The sequence below is a fragment of the Triticum urartu genome, chromosome 3, assembly GCF_003073215.2.
Source record: "Triticum urartu cultivar G1812 chromosome 3, Tu2.1, whole genome shotgun sequence".
In the NCBI taxonomy this organism is placed as follows: domain Eukaryota; kingdom Viridiplantae; phylum Streptophyta; class Magnoliopsida; order Poales; family Poaceae; genus Triticum; species Triticum urartu.
In genome coordinates this window covers 114,164,133-114,183,527 of record NC_053024.1, presented here as the reverse complement: position 1 = coordinate 114,183,527, position 19,395 = coordinate 114,164,133, and the positions used below count along the sequence as shown (strand labels likewise).

At 42.0% G+C, this 19,395-nt stretch overlaps 1 non-coding gene across 1 annotated transcript; it reads left to right on the top strand.

Annotated features, from left to right (window-relative positions):
* Positions 1-18,772: 18,772 nt before the first annotated feature.
* Positions 18,773-18,861, top strand: LOC125549646. The gene has a single exon (XR_007301421.1). It is a non-coding gene; the product is annotated as a small nucleolar RNA R24 (small nucleolar RNA).
* Positions 18,862-19,395: the final 534 nt, after the last annotated feature.

Sequence of the window (19,395 nt, the reverse complement as noted above, 5' to 3'; positions counted from 1 at the left end):
CTTGATTCTTCCGGTGCATTCCTTGCTTGCGCACAATTTCCTCAAATTGCTTACTCCCGGCAAGGCTTTTGTACACTCCTTTCTCTATAATTCCCTTCAATAAGCTATTTTCTTGCTCAAGTGTAACTTGGCTAAGAGAATCATTAGTGGAATCAAGAGAACTACTAGAAGCAACAATATTGGATTTAGCATGATCATTGTTACTACTAGAGGAAGAATCTTTCTTGTTAGACTTGACTTGAGGCATGTAAGTGGATAAGAGTAAACGCTTGGCAATGTAAGAAGAACTTTTCTTGCGGAGATCATCATTGATTGCCTTTAAGAACTCATGCTCTTGCTCAATATTGAGCTTTTCAAAGTGTAGTTTCTCATGAGCTCTTGAAAGTTCTCGATGATCTTCGAAGATAGTGTCATGAGCTAACTTAAGAGTTTTTAGTTCTTTAGTTAGAGCCTCAATCTTCTCCTTATCATTGTCATTCGTTTTATCTTGATTAGCATGATTAATTGGTCTTTCATCATAGTATTCATCACTAGAGTTGTCACCAAGCAAATCATCACCTAACAAGTCATCTTCATCACTATTGAAATCAACATACTCGAGGTGTGTTACCTTAGGACCTTTGGCCATGAAGCATCTTCCAATTCCTTCATTTGTTGAGTCAAATATGTCGTAGGGGTTGGTTGACACAAGTGCTAGACCGGCAACACCTTCATCTTGAGTATCTTCGGAGTCGGAGTGATAACTTCTCTCAGAGTGGCTGTCGGAGTCGGAGCCGGATACCCATTCACCAACATGAGCTTGATGTCTTCGTCTTGTGTAGCTCCTTGATGATTTTTCCTTCCTTTCCAAATCCTTGCTTCTCCGTGAGTATCTTCGTTCATAACGATCATCTCTACTCCTTCTCTCTCTTGGTGGTGATCCTTTGCTTCTTCTTTTTTGAGAATCTTCTCTTCTCTTGTAGGGAGTCGTACACTCATTGGAATAGTGTCCGGGTCTTCCACAATTGTAACAGTTTCGCTCTCGACGAGAAGATCTTTTGTCATTGTAGGACCTTGACTTGGAGCTTCTATCTTTTCTTCTACTCTTGTAGAACTTGTTGAAGTTCTTCACCATTAAGCTCAATTCTTCATTGAAGTCTTGTTTCTCACTTGATGATGTAGGGGCTTCACATGAGGCTTTATAGGCACCACTTGATTTGTTGTGAAGTTCCTCTTATCCTTAAGTGATATCTCATGAGCAACAATTCTTCCAATCACCTCCGTTGGCTTGAGATCTTTGTAATTGGGCATCATTTGGATCAATGTGCACACGGTATCATGTTTTCCATCCAAGGCTCTTAGGATCTTCTTGATGATGAATCTATCGGTCATCTCTTCACTTTCTAAGCCGGCAATCTCATTTGTGATGAGAGCAAGCCTAGAGTACATTTCAGCGACACCTTCACCATCCTTCATCTTGAACTTGTCAAGTTGGCTTTGAAGCACATCCAACTTGGATTCCTTGACGGAGTCGGTACCTTCGTGCATATCAATCAAAGTGTCCCAAATTTCCTTTGCATTCTCAAGGCGGCTGATTTTGTTGAATTCTTCGGGGCACAATCCGTTGAAGAGAATATCACAAGCTTGAGCATTGTATTGCAACATCTTCAACTCATCCGCGGTAGCTTCACGGTTTGGTTCTCTCCCGTCAAAGAAGTCACCTTGCAAACCAACACACACAATAGCCCAAACAGCAGGGTTATGTCCAAGAATATGCATTTTCATTTTATGCTTCCAACTAGCAAAATTAGTACCATCAAAGTAAGGACCTCTACGGTGATAATTTCCCTTGCTAGACGCCATACTCTCCTAGGTTGTGAAACCAAGGCTATGACCACCAAAAGCTATGGAGATCAAGCAAGTGGAGACCAAGGCTCTGATACCACTTGTAGGATCGAAGTATGTATAGAGGGGGGGTGATTAGACTACTTGACCAAATAAAAACTTAACCTTTTCCCAATTTTAGTTCTTGGCAGATTTTAGCTATTGTAGGACAAGTCAAGCAATCATCACACAATTCAAGCAAGCATGCAAAGAGTATATTGGCAGTAGAAAGTAAAGCATGCAACTTGCAAGAATGTAAAGGGAAGGGTTTGGAGAATTCAAACGCAATTGGAGACACGGATGTTTTTCCCGTGGTTCGGATAGGTGGTGCTATCCTACATCCATGTTGATGGAGACTTCAACCCACGAAGGGTAACGGTTGCGCGAGTCCACACAGGGCTCCACCCAAGGGCAACGGTTGCGCGAGTCCACACAGGGCTCCACCCACGAAGGGTCCACGAAGAAGCAACCACCCACAAAGGGTCCACGAAGAAGCAACCTTGTCTATCCCACCATGGCCATCGCCCACGAAGGACTTGCCTCACTAGCGGTAGATCTTCACGAAGTAGGCGATCTCCTTGCCATTACAAACTCCTTGGTTCAACTCCACAATCTTGTCGGAGGCTCCCAAGTGACACCTAGCCAATCTAGGAGACACCACTCTCCAAGAAGTAACAAATGGTGTGTAGGTAATGAACTCCTTGCTCTTGTGCTTCAAATGATAGTCTCCCCAACACTCAACTCTCTCTCATAGGATTTGAATTTGGTGGAAAGAAGATTTGAGTGGAAAGCAACTTGGGAAGGCTAGAGATCAAGATTCATATGGTAGGAATGGAATGTCTTGGTCTCAACACATGAGTAGGTGGTTCTCTCTCAGAACATATGAGTTGGAATGGTGTGTGTGTTCTGATGGCTCTCTCTCTAAATGAGAAGGAGGTGGAGGGGTATATATAGCCTCCACACAAAATCCAACCGTTACACAATTTACCAATCTCGGTGGGACCGAATCAGAAAACTCGGTCTGACCGAAGTAGTAAACCTAGTGACCGTTAGGAATTTTCGGTGGGACTGATATGCAACTCGGTAGGACCGATATGGTTAGGGTTTGGGCATAATGTAATCTCGGTGAGACCGATTACACAAACTCGGTGAGACCGAATTAGGTAATTAGCTAACCAGAGAATTGGTCAGGCAAACTCGGTGGGACCGACTTGCTCTTTCGGTGAGACCGAGTGGAACTCGGTGAGACCGAAAAGTTACAAAGGGGAAACACTGAGTTTACATTGCAATCTCGGTGGGACCGATTCACTCTTTCGGTGGGACCGAAAAGTTACGAAAGGGAAACAAAGAGTTTGCAACCCCATCTCGGTGAGACCGAGATCCTTATCGGTAGAACCGAATTGCTAGGGTTTGGCAGTGGCTAATGACAAGTGAAACTCGATGGCGCCGGATAGGAAGAATCGGTAGGACCGAGTTTGGCTTAGGGTTTAGGTCATATGTGGATATGGGAAAGTAGTTGAGGATTTTGGAGCATATCATTAAGCACATGAAGCAAGAGGCTCATTAAGCAATACCTCATCCCTCCTTAATAGTATTGGCTTTTCCTAAAGACTCAATGTGATCTTGGATCACTAAAATATAAAATGAAGAGTCTTGAGCTTTTGAGCTTGAGCCAATCCTTTGTCCTTAGCATTTTGAGGGTTCCACTTTCACATCCATGCCATGCCAATCATTGAGCTTTCCTGAAATAATTATCTTGGAATAGTATTAGCTCAATGAGCTATATGTTGTTATGAATTACCAAAACCACCTAGGGATAGTTGCACTTTCAGTTCTCATACATGGATGCCATCTCAGATTTCATGGCTTCTAGCCATTTTGCAGAATCTGGGCTCATCATCGCTTACTCATAGTTCATAGGTTTGTCATGGTCAAATAACATGACCTCCAGAACAGGATTATCATACCACTCTAGTGCGGATCTTGCTCTAGTTGACCTACGAGGTTCGGTAGTAACTTGATCAAAAGTTTCATGATCATCATCATTAGCTTCATCACTAATTGGTGTAGGAATCACTGGAACTGATTTCTATGATGAACTACTTTCAAATAAGGGAGAAGGTACAGTTACCTCATCAAGTTTCACTTTCCTTCCACTCACTTCATTCAAGAGAAACTCCTTCTCTAGAAAGGATCCATTCTTAGCAACGAATATCTTGCCTTTGGATCTGTGATAGAAGGTGTACCCAACAGTCTCCTTTGGGTATCCTCTGAAGACACATTTCTCCGATTTGGGTTCGAGCTTATTAGGTTGAAGCTTTTTCACATAAGCATCGCAGCCCCAAACTTTAAGAAACGACACCTTGGGTTTCTTGCAAAACCACAGTTCATATGGTGTCGTCTCAACGCATTTCGATGGTGCCCTATTTAACATGAATGCAGCCGTCTCTAAAGCATAACCCAAAAACGATACGGGTAAATCAGTAAGAGACATCATAGGTCGCACCATATCTAATGAAGTGCAGTTACGACGTTCGGACACACCATTACGCTGTGGTGGTCGAGGTGGCGTGAGTTGCGAAACTATTCCGCATTGTTTCAAATGAAGACCAAACTCGTAACTCAAATATTCACCTCCACGATCAGATCGTAGAAACTTAATTTTCTTGTTACGATGATTTTCCACTTCACTCTGAAATTCTTTGAACTTTTCAAATGTTTCAGACTTATGTTTCATTAAATAGATATACCCATATCTGCTCAAATCATCTGTGAAGGTCAGAAAATAACGATACCCGCCGCGAGCATCAACACTCATCGGACCGCATACATCAGTATGTACTATTTCCAATAAGTCCGTTGTTCACTCCATTGTTCCGGAGAATGGAGTCTTAGTCATCTTGCCCATGAGGCATGGTTCGCAAGCATTAAGTGATTCATAGTCAAGTGATTCCAAAAGCCCATCAGCATGGAGTTTCTTCATGCGCTTCACACCAATATGGCGTAAACGGCAGTGCCACAAATAAGTTGCACTATCATTATTAAACTTATATCTTTTGGCTTCAATACTATGAATATGTGTATCACTACTATCAAGATTCAATAAAAATAGACCACTCATTAAGGGTGCATGACCATAAAAGATATTACTCATATAAATAGAACAACCATTATTCTCTGATTTAAATAAATAACCGTCTCGCATCAAACAAGCTCCAGATATAATGTTCATGCTTAACGCTGGCACCAAATAACAATTATTCAGTTCTAAAACTAATCCCGAAGGTAGATGTAGAGGTAGCGTGCCGACCGTGATCACATCGACTTTGGAACCATTTCCCACGTGCATCGTCACCTCGTCCTTAACCAATCTTCGCTTAATCCGTAGCCCCTGTTTCGAGTTGCAAATATGAGCAACAGAATAGTATCAAATACCCAGGCGCTACTATGAGCATTAGTAAGGTACACATCAATAACATGTATATCAAATATACCTTTCACTTTGCCATCCTTCTTGTCCACCAAATACTTGGGGCAGTTATGCTTCCAGTGACCAGTCCCTTTGCAGTAGAAGCACTCGATCTCAGGCTTAGGTCCAGACTTGGGCTTCTTCACTTGAGCAGCAACTTGCTTGTCGTTCTTCTTGAAGTTCCCCTTCTTCCCTTTGCCCTTCTTCTTGAAACTAGTGGTCTTGTTGACCATCAACACTTGATGCTCCTTCTTGATTTCTACCTCCGCAGCCTTTAGCATTGCGAAGAGCTCGGGAATTGTCTTATCCATCCCTTGCATATTATAGTTCATCACGAAGCTTGTAGCTTGGTGGCAGTGATTGAAGAACTCTGTCAATGACACTATCATCAGGAAGATTAACTCCCAGTTGAGTCAAGTGGTTGTGGTACCCAGACATTCTGAGTATATGTTCACTTACAGAACTATTCTCCCCCATCTTGCAGCTATAGAACTTATTGGAGACTTCATATCTCTCAATTCGGGCATTTGCTTGAAATATTAACTTCAACTCCTGGAACATCTCATATGCTCCATGATGTTCAAAACGTCGTTGAAGTCCCGATTCTAAGACATAAAGCATGGCACACTGAACTATCGAGTAGTCATTAGCTTTGCTCTGCCAGACGTTCATAACATCTGGTGTTGCTCCTGCAGCGGGCTTTGCACCTAGAGGTGCTTCCAGGACATAATTCTTCTGTGCAACAATGAGGATAATCCTCAAGTTACGGACCCAGTCCATGTAGTTGCTACCATCATCTTTCAACTTAGCTTTCTCTAGGAACGCATTAAAATTCAAAGGAACAGTAGCACGGGCCATTTATCTACAACAACGTAGACATGCAAAATACTATCAGGTACTAAGTTCATGATAAACTAAAGTTCAATTAAGCATATTACTTAAGAACTCCCACTTAGATAAACATCTCTCTAGTCATCTAAATGATCACGTGATCCATATCAACTAAACCATGTCCGATCATCACGTGAGATGGAGTAGTTTTCAATGGTGAACATCACTATGTTGATCATATCTACTATATGATTCACGCTCGACCTTTCGGTCTCAGTGTTCCGAGGCCATATCTGCATATGCTAGGCTCGTCAAGTTTAACCCGAGTATTCTGCGTGTGCAAAACTGGCTTGCACCCGTTGTATGTGAACGTAGAGCTTATCACACCCGATCATCACGTGGTGTCTCGGCACGACGAACTGTAGCAACGGTGCATCATATACCTTGAAATTTAGTGAGAGATCATCTTATAATGCTACCGCCGTACTAAGCAAAATAAGATGCATAAAGGATAAACATCACATGCAATCAATAAGTGATATGATATGGCCATCATCATCTTGTGCCTTTGATCTCCATCTCCAAAGCACCGTCATGATCACCATCGTCACCGGCTTGACACCTTGATCTCCATCGAAGCATCGTTGTCGTCTCACCAACTATTGCTTCTACGACTATCGCTACCGCTTAGTGATAAGTAAAGCAATTACATGGTGATTGCATTTCATACAATAAAGTGACAACCATATGGCTCCTGCCAGTTGCCGATAACTGTTACAAAACAAGATCATCTCATACAACAATTTATATCATCACGTCTTGACCATATCACATCACAACATGCCTTGCAAAAACAAGTTAGACGTCCTCTATTTGTTGTTGCAAATTTTACGTGGCTGCTACGGGCTTCTAGCAAGAACTGTTCTTACCTACGCATAAAAACCACAATGATTTTTCGTCAAGTGTGATGTTTTAACCTTCAACAAGGATCGGGCGTAGTCAAACTTGATTCAACTAAAGCTGGAGAAACAGACACCCACTAGCCACCTGTGTGCGAAGCATGTAGGTAGAACCAGTCTCATGAACGAGGTCATGTAATGTCGGTCTAGGCCGCTTCATCCAACAATACCGCTGAATCAAAGTAAGACATTGCTGGTAAGCAGTATGACTATTATCGCCCACAACTCTTTGTGTTCTAGTCGTGCATATAACATCTACGCACAGACCTGGCTCAGATGCCACTGTTGAGGAACGCAGTATTTCAAAAAAATTACCTACGATCACGCAAGATCTATCTAGGAGATGCATAGCAATAAGAGGGGAGAGTGTGTCTATGTATCCTCGTAGACCGAAAGCGGAAGCGTTTAGTAACGCGGTTGATGTAGTCGAACGTATTCACGATCCAACTGATCCAAGTACCGAACGCATGAGACCTCCGCGATCAGCACATGTTTAGCTTGATGACGTCCCTCGAACTCTTGACCCAGTTGAGGCCGAGGGAGAGTTCCGTCAGCACGACGGCGTGGTGACGGTGATGATGAAGTTACCGACGCAGGGCTTCGCCTAAGCACTACAACGATATGACCGAGGTGTGTAACTGTGGAGGGGGGCACCGCACACTGCTAAAAGATCGACTTGTGTGTCTTTGGGTTGCCCTCTCCCCACATATATAAAGGGGGAGAGGAGGCCGGCCCTAGGAGGGGGCGCGCCATGGGGGAGTCCTACTTGGACTCCTAGTCCAAGTAGGATTCGGTCCCCCCTTTCCTAGTCCAAGTAGGAGAAGAAGGGAAAGAGGAGAGAAAGAGAAGGAAGGATGGGGGCGCCACCGCCTCCCCTTGTCCAATTCGGACTGGGCAAAGGGGGTGCATGCGCCACCTCTGGCCGGCCCTCTCTCTTCTCCACTAAGGCCCATTGTGGCCCATTAATCCCCCGGGGGGTTCCGGTAACCCCTCGGTACTCCAGAAAATGCCCGAACCTATCGAAACCATTCTGGTGTCCAAACATAACCTTCCAATATATCAAGCTTTATGTCTCGACCATTTTGAGACTCCTTGTCATGTTCGTGATCTCATCCGGGACTCCGAACAAACTTCGGTTCATCAAAACATGAAACTCATAATACAAATCGTCATCGAACGTTAAGCGTGCGGACCCTATGGGTTCGAGAACTATGTAGACATGACCATGACTTATCTCCGATCAATAACCAATAGCGGAACCTGGATGCTCATATTAGCTCCTACATATTCTAGGAAGATCTTTATCGGTCAAACCGCATAACAACATACGTTGTTCCCTTTGTCATCGGTATGTTACTTGCCCGAGATTCAATCATCGATATCATCATACCTAGTTCATTCTCGTCACTGGCAAGTCTCTTTACTCGTTCCGTAATGCATCATCCTGTGGCTAACTCATTAGACACATTGCTTGCAAGGCTCATAGTGATGTGCATTACCGAGAGGGCCCAGAGATACCTCTTTGATACACGGAGTGACAAATGCTAATCTTTATATATGCCAACTCAACAAACACCATCGAAGACACATGTAGAGCATCTTTACAATCACCCAGTTACGTTGTGACGTTTGATAGCACACAAGGTGTTCCTCCGGTATTCGGGAGTTGCATACTCTCATAGTCTGAGGAACATGTATAAGTCATGAAGAAAGCAATAGCAGAAAAACTAAATGATCATTATGCTAAGCTAACGGATGGATCTTGTCCATCACATCATTCTCTAACTATGTGATCCTGTTCATCAAATGACAACACATGTCTATGTCTAGGAAACTTAACCATCTTTGATTAACGAGCTAGTCAAGTGGAGGCATACTAGGGACACTATGTTTGTCTATGTATTCACACATGTACTAAGTTTCCGGTTAATAAATTTCAAGCATGAATAATAAACATTTATCATGATATAAGGATATATAAATAACAACTTTATTATTGCCTCTAGGGCATATTTCCTTCACTTTATCCATGGTGCTTTCCGTAAAATGCTTGCTAAATATGATGTTAACCATGGAATTGCATCACCCTATCATCCTCAATCTAGTGGTCAAGTTGAACTTAGCAATAGATAAATAAAATTAATATTACAAAAATTTGGCAATAGGTCCCAAAATAATTGGTCTAAGAAACTTGATGTTGCACTCTGGGCCTATAGAACAGCTTATAAAAATCCTATGGGTATGTCTCCTTATAAAATGGCTTATGGAAAAGCTTGTCATTTGCTTCTTGAGTTAGAAGATAAAGCATATTGGGCAATTAAAGAAACTCAATTATGATTTCAAACTTGCCGGTGAAAAGAGGTTATTTGATATCAGCTCACTAGATGAATGGAGAAACCAAGCTTATGAAAATGCCAAACTATTTAAAGAAAAGTTTAAAAGATGGCATGAAAAAAGAATCCAAAAGCGAGAATTTAAAGTTGGTGAACATGTTCTATTGTACAATTCTCGTTTTAGATTTTTTGCAGGAAAACTTCCTGCCAAATGGGAAGGACCATATATTATAAAAGAAGTTTATCGCTCTGGAGGCATCAAGTTTAAAGTTGGTGAACATGTTCTATTGTACAATTCTCGTTTTAGATTTTTTGCAGGAAAACTTCCTGCCAAATGGGAAGGACCATATATTATCAAAGAAATTTATCGCTCTGGAGCCATCAAGATTAATAATGATGAAGGTACCAACCTGAAGGTGGTCAATGGACAAATAAATTAAGCATTATATCTCAGGTATGCCTATTAATGTTGAAATCAATATTATCCAAACCATGACATCGGAGGAACACATAAAAAACCTTCCAGAACACTCTAGAACCCTGAAAAGGAAGAGGGTATGTGATACGATATAATGTTCATGCTTAATGCTGGCACCAAATAACAATTATTCAGTTCTAAAACTAATCCCGAAGGTAGATGTAGAGGTAGCGTGCCGACCGTGATCACATCCACTTTGGAACCATTTCCCATGTGCATCGTCACCTCGTCCTTAGCCAATCTTCGCTTAATCTGTAGCCCCTGTTTCGAGTTGCAAATATGAGCAACAGAACAATATCAAATACCCAGGCACTACTACGAGCATTAGTAAGGTACACATCAATAACATGTATATCAAATATACCTTTCACTTTGCCATCCTTCTTATCCACCAAATACTGGGGGCAGTTATGCTTCCAGTGACCAGTCCCTTTGCAGTAGAAGCACTCGGTCTCAGGCTTAGGTCCAGACTTGGGCTTCTTCACTTGAGCAGCAACTTGCTTGTCGTTCTTATTGAAGTTTCCCTTCTTCCCTTTGCCCTTCTTCTTGAAACTAGTGGTCTTGTTGACCATCAACACTTGGTGCTCCTTCTTGATTTCTACCTCCGTTGCCGTTAGCATTGCGAAGAGCTCGGGAATTGTCTTATCCATTCCTTACATATTATAGTTCATCACGAAGCTTTTGTAGCTTGGTGGCAGTGATTGAAGAACTCTATCAATGACACTATCATCAGGAAGATTAACTCCCAGTTGAGTCAAGTGGTTGTGGTACCCAGACATCCTGAGTATATGTTCACTGACAGAACTATTCTCCTCCATCTTGCAGCTATAGAACTTATTGGAGACTTCATCCCTCTCAATTCGGGCATTTGCTTGAAATATTAACTTCAACTCTTGGAACATCTCATATACTCCATGACATTCAAAACGTCTTTGAAGTCCCGATTCTAAGCCGTAAAGCATGGCACACTTAACTATCGAGTAGTCATCAGCTTTGCTCTGCCAGACGTTCACAACATCTGGTGTTGCTCCTGGAGCGGGCTTTGCACCTAGCGGTGCTTCCAGGACGTAATTCTTCTGTGCAACAATGAGGATAATCCTCAAGTTACGGACCCAGTCCGTGTAGTTGCTATCATCATCTTTCAACTTAGCTTTCTCTAGGAACACATTAAAATTCAAAGGAACAGTAGCACGGGCCATTTATCTAAAACAACATAGACATGCAAAATACTATCAGGTACTAAGTTCATGATAAATTAAAGTTCAATTAATCATATTACTTAAGAACTCCCACTTAGATAGACATCTCTCTAGCCATCTAAATGATCACGTGATCCATATCAACTAAACCATGTCCGATCATCATGTGAGATGGAGTAGTTTTCAATGGTGAACATCACTATGTTGATCGTATCTACTATATGATTCACGCTCGACCTTTCGGTCTCAGGGTTCCGAGGCCATATCTGCATATGCTAGGCTCGTCAACTTTAACCCGAGTATTCTATGTGTGCAAAACTGGCTTGCACCTGTTGTATGTGAACGTAGAGCTTATCACGACGAACTGTAGCAATGGTTCATATACCTTGAAATTTAGTGAGAGATCATCTTATAATGCTACCGTCGTACTAAGAAAAATAAGATGCATAAATGATAAACATCACATGCAATCAAAATAAGTGATATGATATGGCCATCATCATCTTATGCCTTTGATCTCCATCTCCAAAGCACCGTCATGATCACCATCGTCACTAGCTTGACACCTTGATCTCCATCATAGAATCGTTGTCGTCTCGCCAACTATTGCTTCTACGACTATCGTTGCCGCTTAGTGATAAAGTAAAGCAATTACATGGCGATTGCATTTCATGTAACAAAGCGACAACCATATGGCTCTTGCCAGTTGCCGATAACTGTTACAAAACAAGATCATCTCATACAACAATTTATATCATCACGTCTTGACCATATCACATCACAACATGCCTTGCAAAAACAAGTTAGACGTCCTCTATTTGTTGTTGCAAGTTTTACGTGGCTGCTACGGGCTTCTAGCAAGAACCGTTCTTACCTACGCATAAAAACCACAACGATTTTTCGTCAAGTGTGATGTTTTAACCTTCAACAAGGACCGGGCGCAGTCAAACTTGATTCAACTAAAGCTGGAGAAACAGACACCACCTAGCCACCTGTGTGCGAAGCACGTAGGTAGAACCAGTCTCATGAACGAGGTCATGGAATGTCGGTCTGGGCCACTTCATCCAACAATACCGCCGAATCAAAGTAAGACATTGCTGGTAAGCAGTATGACTAGTATCGCCCACAACTCTTTGTGTTCTACTCGTGCATATAACATCTACGCATAGACCTGGCTCGGATGCCACTGTTGAGGAACGCGGTATTCAAAAAAATTACCTATGATCACGCAAGATCAATCTAGGAGATGCATAGCAATAAGAGGGGAGAGTGTGTCTATGTACCCTCGTAGACCGAAAGCGGAAGCGTTTAGTAACACGGTTGATGTAGTCGAACGTATTCACGATCCAACCGATCCAAGTACCGAACGCATGAGACCTCCGCGATCAGCATATGTTCAGCTCAATGACGTTCCTCGAACTCTTGACCCAGTTGAGGCCAAGGTAGAGTTCCGTCAGCACGACGGCGTGGTGACGGTGATGATGAAGTTACCGACGTAGGGCTTCGCCTAAGCACTACAAAGATATGACCGAGGTGTGTAACTATGGAGGGGGGCACCACACACTGCTAAAAGATCAACTTGTGTGTCTTTGGGTTGCCCTCTCCCCACGTATATAACGGGGGAGGAGAGGAGGCCGGCCCTAGGAGGGGGCGCGCCACGGGGGAGTCCTACTTGGACTCCTAGTCCAAGTAGGATTCGGTCCCCCCCTTTCCTAGTCCAAGTAGGAGAAGAAGGGAAAGAGGAGAGAAGAGAAGGAAGGAGGGGGTGCCACCCCCTCCCCTTGTCCAATTCGGATTGGGCAAAGGGGGTGCACGCGCCACCTCTGGCCGGCCCTCTCTCTTCTCCACTAAGGCCCATTGTGGCCCATTAGTCCCTCGGGGGGTTCCAGTAACCCCTCGGTACTCCAGAAAATGCCCAAACCTATCGAAACCATTTCGGTGTCCAAACATAACCTTACAATATATCAAGCTTTATGTCTCGAACATTTCGATACTCCTTGTCATGTTCGTGATCTCATCCGGGACTCCGAACAAACTTCGGTTCATCAAAACATAAAACTCATAATACAAATCGTCATCGAACGTTAAGCGTGCGGACCCTATGGGTTCGAGAACTATGTAAACATGACCATGACTTATCTCCGATCAATAACCAATAGCGGAACCTGGATGCTCATATTAGCTCCTACATATTCTAGGAAGATCTTTATCGGTCAAACCGCATAACAACATACGTTGTTCCCTTTGTCATCGGTATGTTACTTGCCCGAGATTTGATCATCGATATCATCATACCTAGTTCATTCTCGTCATGGCAAGTCTCTTTACTCGTTCCGTAATGCATCATCCCGTGGCTAACTCATTAGACACATTGCTTGCAAGTCTCATAGTGATGTGCATTACCGAGAGGGCCCAGAGATACCTCTTTGATACATGGAGTGACAAATGCTAATCTTTATATATGCCAACTCAACAAACACCATTGAAGACACATGTAGAGCATCTTTACAATCACCCAGTTACGTTGTGACGTTTGATAGCACACAAGGTGTTCCTCCGGTATTCGGGAGTTGCATAATCTCATAGTCTGAGGAACATGTATAAGTCATGAAGAAAGCAATAGCAGAAAAACTAAATGATCATTATGCTAAGCTAACGGATGGGTCTTGTCCATCACATCATTCTCTAATGATGTGATCATGTTCATCAAATGACAACACATGTCTATGGCTAGGAAACTTAACCATCTTTGATTAACGAGCTAGTCAAGTAGAGGCATACTAGGGACACTATGTTTGTCTATGTATTCACACATGTACTAAGTTTCCGGTTAATAAAATTCAAACATGAATAATAAACATTTATCATGATATAAGGATATATAAATAACAACTTTATTATTGCCTCTAGGGCATATTTCCTTCACTTTATCCATGGTGCTTTCCGTAAAATGCTTGCTAAATATGATGCTAACCATGGAATTGCATCACCCTATCATACTCAATCTAGTGATCAAGTTGAACTTAGCAATAGAGAAATAAAATTAATATTACAAAAATTTGGCAATAGGTCCCAAAAGAATTGGTCTAAGAAACTTGATGTTGCACTCTGGGCCTATAGAACAGCTTATAAAAATCCTATGGGTATGTCTCCTTATAAAATGGCTTATGGAAAAGCTTGTCATTTACTTCTTGAGTTAAAACATAAAGCATATTGGGCAATTAAAGAACTCAATTATGATTTCAAACTTGCCGGTGAAAAGAGGTTATTTGATATCAGCTCACTAGATGAATGGAGAAACCAAGCTTATGAAAATGCCAAACTATTTAAAGAAAAGTTTAAAAGATGGCATGAAAAAAGAATCCAAAAGCGAGAATTTAAAGTTGGTGAACATGTTCTATTGTACAATTCTCGTTTTAGATTTTTTGCAGGAAAACTTCTTGCCAAATGGGAAGGACCATACATTATAAAAGAAGTTTATCGCTCTGGAGCCATCAAGTCTAAAGTTGGTGAACATGTTCTATTGTACAATTCTCATTTTAGATTTTTTGCAGGAAAACTGCTTGCCAAATGGGAAGGACCATATATTATCAAAGAAATTTATCGCTCTGGAGCCATCAAGATTAATAATGCTAAAGGTACCAACCTGAAGGTGGTCAATGGACAAAGAATTAAGCATTATATCTCAGGTACGCCTATTAATGTTGAAATCAATATTATCCAAACCATGACATCAGAGGAACACATAAAAAAAACCTTCCAGAACACTCTAGAACCCTGAAAAGGAAGAGGTATGTGATACGGTAAGTAAACAGAATCCAATAAAATAGATCCCCATGTATCGTATCACCATAACCTTTATTACCTTTACCTACCTTAGTTCGATCCTTAGCTATTTTGTGTTTAGTTGAATAAAATTTCAGTATGATCTATTTTTGAGTGCTAGTTTCATGATCTATCTATCTATCTATGTATTCGAGTGAGAGCTATATAATAAAGTTTAGTTTGAGTTTTTGCTTCTTTATTTTTATGTTTCAATCAAAATAGAAGAAACTAATGAAGAAGATCATATTCTAATCTTATGGTAAGTAATGACATCACACAAGGAAAAGTATAAGTGATAAAATTTGTTGAAAGTTGACACACATAGCATTGGTCAATAATGCAATTCATGAAAGAATTAATAAGGGAAGAGAAGATTCACATGCAAATACACTATCTTGGACATCTTTTATGATTGTGAGCCCCCACTAAATATCTTATGCCAAACTGTTGACGTTGGACAAGGAAGACAACGTGATGATTTATGTTTGTTCGTGTCATAGATCCTTCAACATGTGGTGCCTGATCAATATCTTTGCTAGCCAAAAATCCGCACTATGTAGAGATACTACTTGTGCATCAAACAAACCTGAAATCCAAACTCATGTTTAGAGATTCCACCATACCTACCTATGGATTGAGTAAGATCCTTCAATTAAGTTGTCATCGGTGCAAAAAGGGCAATAAAAATTGCTCCTAAATGTGTTTGATCCTTTAGTATAAGGGAAAATAAGTGTTGTACGAACTTTTAATGTGATGGTAAAGTAATATAAGCGATGAACTGCATAATAAAGGTTGCTACCATAAGGGGCGATATAACGTGACGTTCTTTTGCATTAAGAGATTGTGCATACAAAACCAAAAGGCGCATGACAACCTCTACTTCCCTCTACGAAGGGCCTATCTTTTACTTTTATGTACTTACCTTTTATGCAAGAGTCGAAGTATTCTTCTCTGTTCTTTTTTTATTTTTCTCTTTGGCAAGCATCATGTGGTGGGGAAATATCTAGGCACATATACCCAGTTGGATATGAGTGAGCATGAGTCATTATTGTTGACATCACCCTCGAGGTGAATAAGTTGGGAGGCAAATCTATAAGCCCCTATCTTTCTATGTGTCTGGTTGAAACTTTTTGCTCATATATATATATATATATATATATATATATATATATATTGTGAGTGTTAGCAATCATATAAGATTAAATGATGATTGAGTATGTGGACTTGCCAAAAGGCTCCAATACGAGACCCTTCCTGAAAATATGATGAATTGTAGTTGCAAAGTTGACTGAGAACATAGTTTGTTGGTTTTCAATAAAGTTTATGCTTTTTTAAATCGATGTTGTGATGAATTATTACTTGTCCATGAGAAGTTATATGATAAAGCTTTATGATAAAATTTGTAGCTCTTATAATAATTTGCATGATGCAACTATGTCTGTATGTGGACATGATTTTCATATCGTCTTTCGCTTGAGGACAAGCGAGGTCTAAGCTTGGGGGAGTTGGTACGTCCACTTTGCATCATGTTTTTCTATTGTTGTTTATAATTTTTTTATGCATAATAACACTCTATGGAGTAATTCTAATGCATTTTCTCTCATAATTTGCAAGGTTTACACAAAGAGGGAGAATACCGGTAGCTGGAATTCTGAGCCTGAAAAAGCTATGTCAGAGATACCTATTATGCACATCTCCAAATGAGCTGAAATTTTATGAAGAATTATTTTGGAATCTCTCCCTAATAATAAAGCATGGATTGAGTCTCCGGGTTCACCGTCGCGGCATTTTTACACAAAGGTTCCTATGGTTTTTAGCTATTCAACCCGCACTCCTCATAAAAAGTCAACACGAACCGGTACGTGCGAGAGAAAGAAAAAAAGTAAATGGCAGTGTCTCCCGATCTGATCTCCAGTTTCTCGACCTTCACCCATGGCCTTCCACAGTCGTCGCACCTCCTGCCACATCCCGCCGCCACGCGCCGCCACCGCCTACCCCGTCGCCGCGCCTACCCCTATCTCCGGATCGACGCGGGTAACCGAGTGTGCGGGTGCTAGGTGGTTCTCCCGCTCGGTCAGATCAAGTGAAGTCTACACAGGGCGGCGGCGGACGGGCTGGACGTGCGGAACGATGGGGCATACGGATCCAGGCGAGCGGCCGCGCCGCCGCCCTTTGATGTACCAGCGTACGCACGCGTGGGTTGTTTCTCTGTTGTCGGCCGGTTGCAGGAGGTGGCCGGCGTCGCCCCAGTCGTCAAATCCCATAGCCGGTCGATCTCAACCGCGTGTTGCTGTTGTAGATGTCGAGGCCGAGGCCATGCATTATCGTGAGATGGAGCGGCGGAGAACTGAGGCCCGCCGGGTGCTGGAGTAGATTCTTTAGACAGTGGAGTTGAGCGACCCACTCATCCATGCCAGATGCGCTTAAGTAAAGCCAGGGATCTGATCCATCCATCTCAGAGCGGATGAATCAACAGAGTATCCATCTGGTCCAACAAGTGAATTTAGGCGATTAATTAGCATGAGCATACGAGCTCTTGTGCAGATGTATTTTAGGTGTATACAGGTTCAGGTAGTCAACTCTTCATTGACCAATCACCCAGCTCTGAGCTATTCCAACCTTCCATAGCCACCACCACCCCTAAGCACCGTTCATGATTTCCTCTATTATAATGTCATCTCCGGTCAAAGCGTTAGCATGATAGAATGAAATTTGAAATTCGTTAGTGGTTTCATGTTGGCGAATCATCCTGGGCTAGATCACATCCTGTGCTGAAACTGCCCACGTTTGTTCATTACTATATTTCAAATTATCAGTAAGGTCTATTTGTGCTTGTCCATAGTTGATCAAAAGGTAAAGCTTCACTACTGCTATTGTTGTTGTTGTTGTATTTTACCCATATATCCATTTGCAATCAGCATCCATTTTTTCCTTCAAATGGACAAATGTTGCCTTAATATTGCAGGATACCAGTCTTATGATGCTGCTTGGTCTTGCCTCGGACATCTATTTTTCAAACGCCCGTTCAGTAAGTCATGTTGGGAGAAACTTTGTGTTAGATGGCTTGATCTGAATAACAGATTGGAATTGTTGCACGCAGCAAAAAGAAACTGGACTGGACATATGTTCATGGAAGTGTTTGTGGTGGCAGCATGGAGTATATGGAAAGAGAGAGCTGCTAGACCCTCTTTTGGTTTGTACTTTGACCTCTCCTCCCCCTCCCCTACTAACTTCTCTATGTAAATATTGTACTGTATCTTTGACGCTCTGATCTAATACAAAGGTCAGTGGTGGGGTTCCCCCACTGTCGAAGGTTCTCAAAAAACAGTTTTCTAGATGATAGTTTTAGGTCTGTTAGTATCTTGGTCTGAGTGATGTTATTGTCTTCGTTAAGACCAGTCGAGCCCCTGATTTTCATCAAAGTTGCTCTCAAAGACATGGCCACATTTGTACACTTTATTAAAGTTTGGCATGGTTTTATTTTAATAAATGGGTGCTCCACTCTATTATGTACCTTGTGTTCTTTTGTGATAACAGGATTTTATTGTTGGATAACCCTTCAATTGATGAATCTGGCGAGCTGTGCTCTTGCAGATTACTAATACAGTGACAATCCTTCAGATTTAGGGGATACAATGTCGGATTACATTCTGCGGACATATTGAAGGCAAAAAAAATTGCGGTGGAGGTATAACATGCTACCACTTCATCAGTACATAACCAACTTCCATTCTTTATAAATAGCAACATTTAAGAAGTTTTTCTGTCATTGGAGAATCTGTTTTGGTCTTTGTTTCTAAATGGTGACGAAAGGTATTGCTGTAATGATCTGTAACAATAAGGATACCAACTGATCAATTGGTTATTCTGTGAAATGATTTTTTACACTTGGCATCTGTGCTCAACCAATTAAGAAAATTGTTTTTGCTGTATAAAATTAGATTATTTTGCAAACTATTTTCACATTAGTGAGCACATATTAGATTGTTTTCACCCGTTGCAACGCACGGGAATTTTTGCTAGTATATAATAAATATTGGAGAAAACAAATACCAGAGGGGGGTTGCCAGGTGCGCACAAGACACCAGGGCGCGCTAGGCCCCCCAGGTACACCCGGGTGGGTGGTGGGCAGCCTAGCCCACCTCCGGTGCTGTCGTGGAAAACACGGCCACCTATGGGGCCATCGACCCCTTGTGGTTCGGCAGGGGGAAGAGCACATTTCACAAATAGCGGAGAGCATAGAACAGTACGGCAACGATCACATGAGCAGTTTTTACCCAGGTTTGGGCCGCCGCAAGGTGTAAAACCCTACTCCTGCTTTGGTGGATTGATGAGGGGACTGTCGTGGAGATGCAGCGCTCTTGCCCGGCAAGGTTGCCTCGGGACGGGAGCAGCTACACGCGTATGAGTGTACAAAGGTCTGAATCCATTCTAAGGT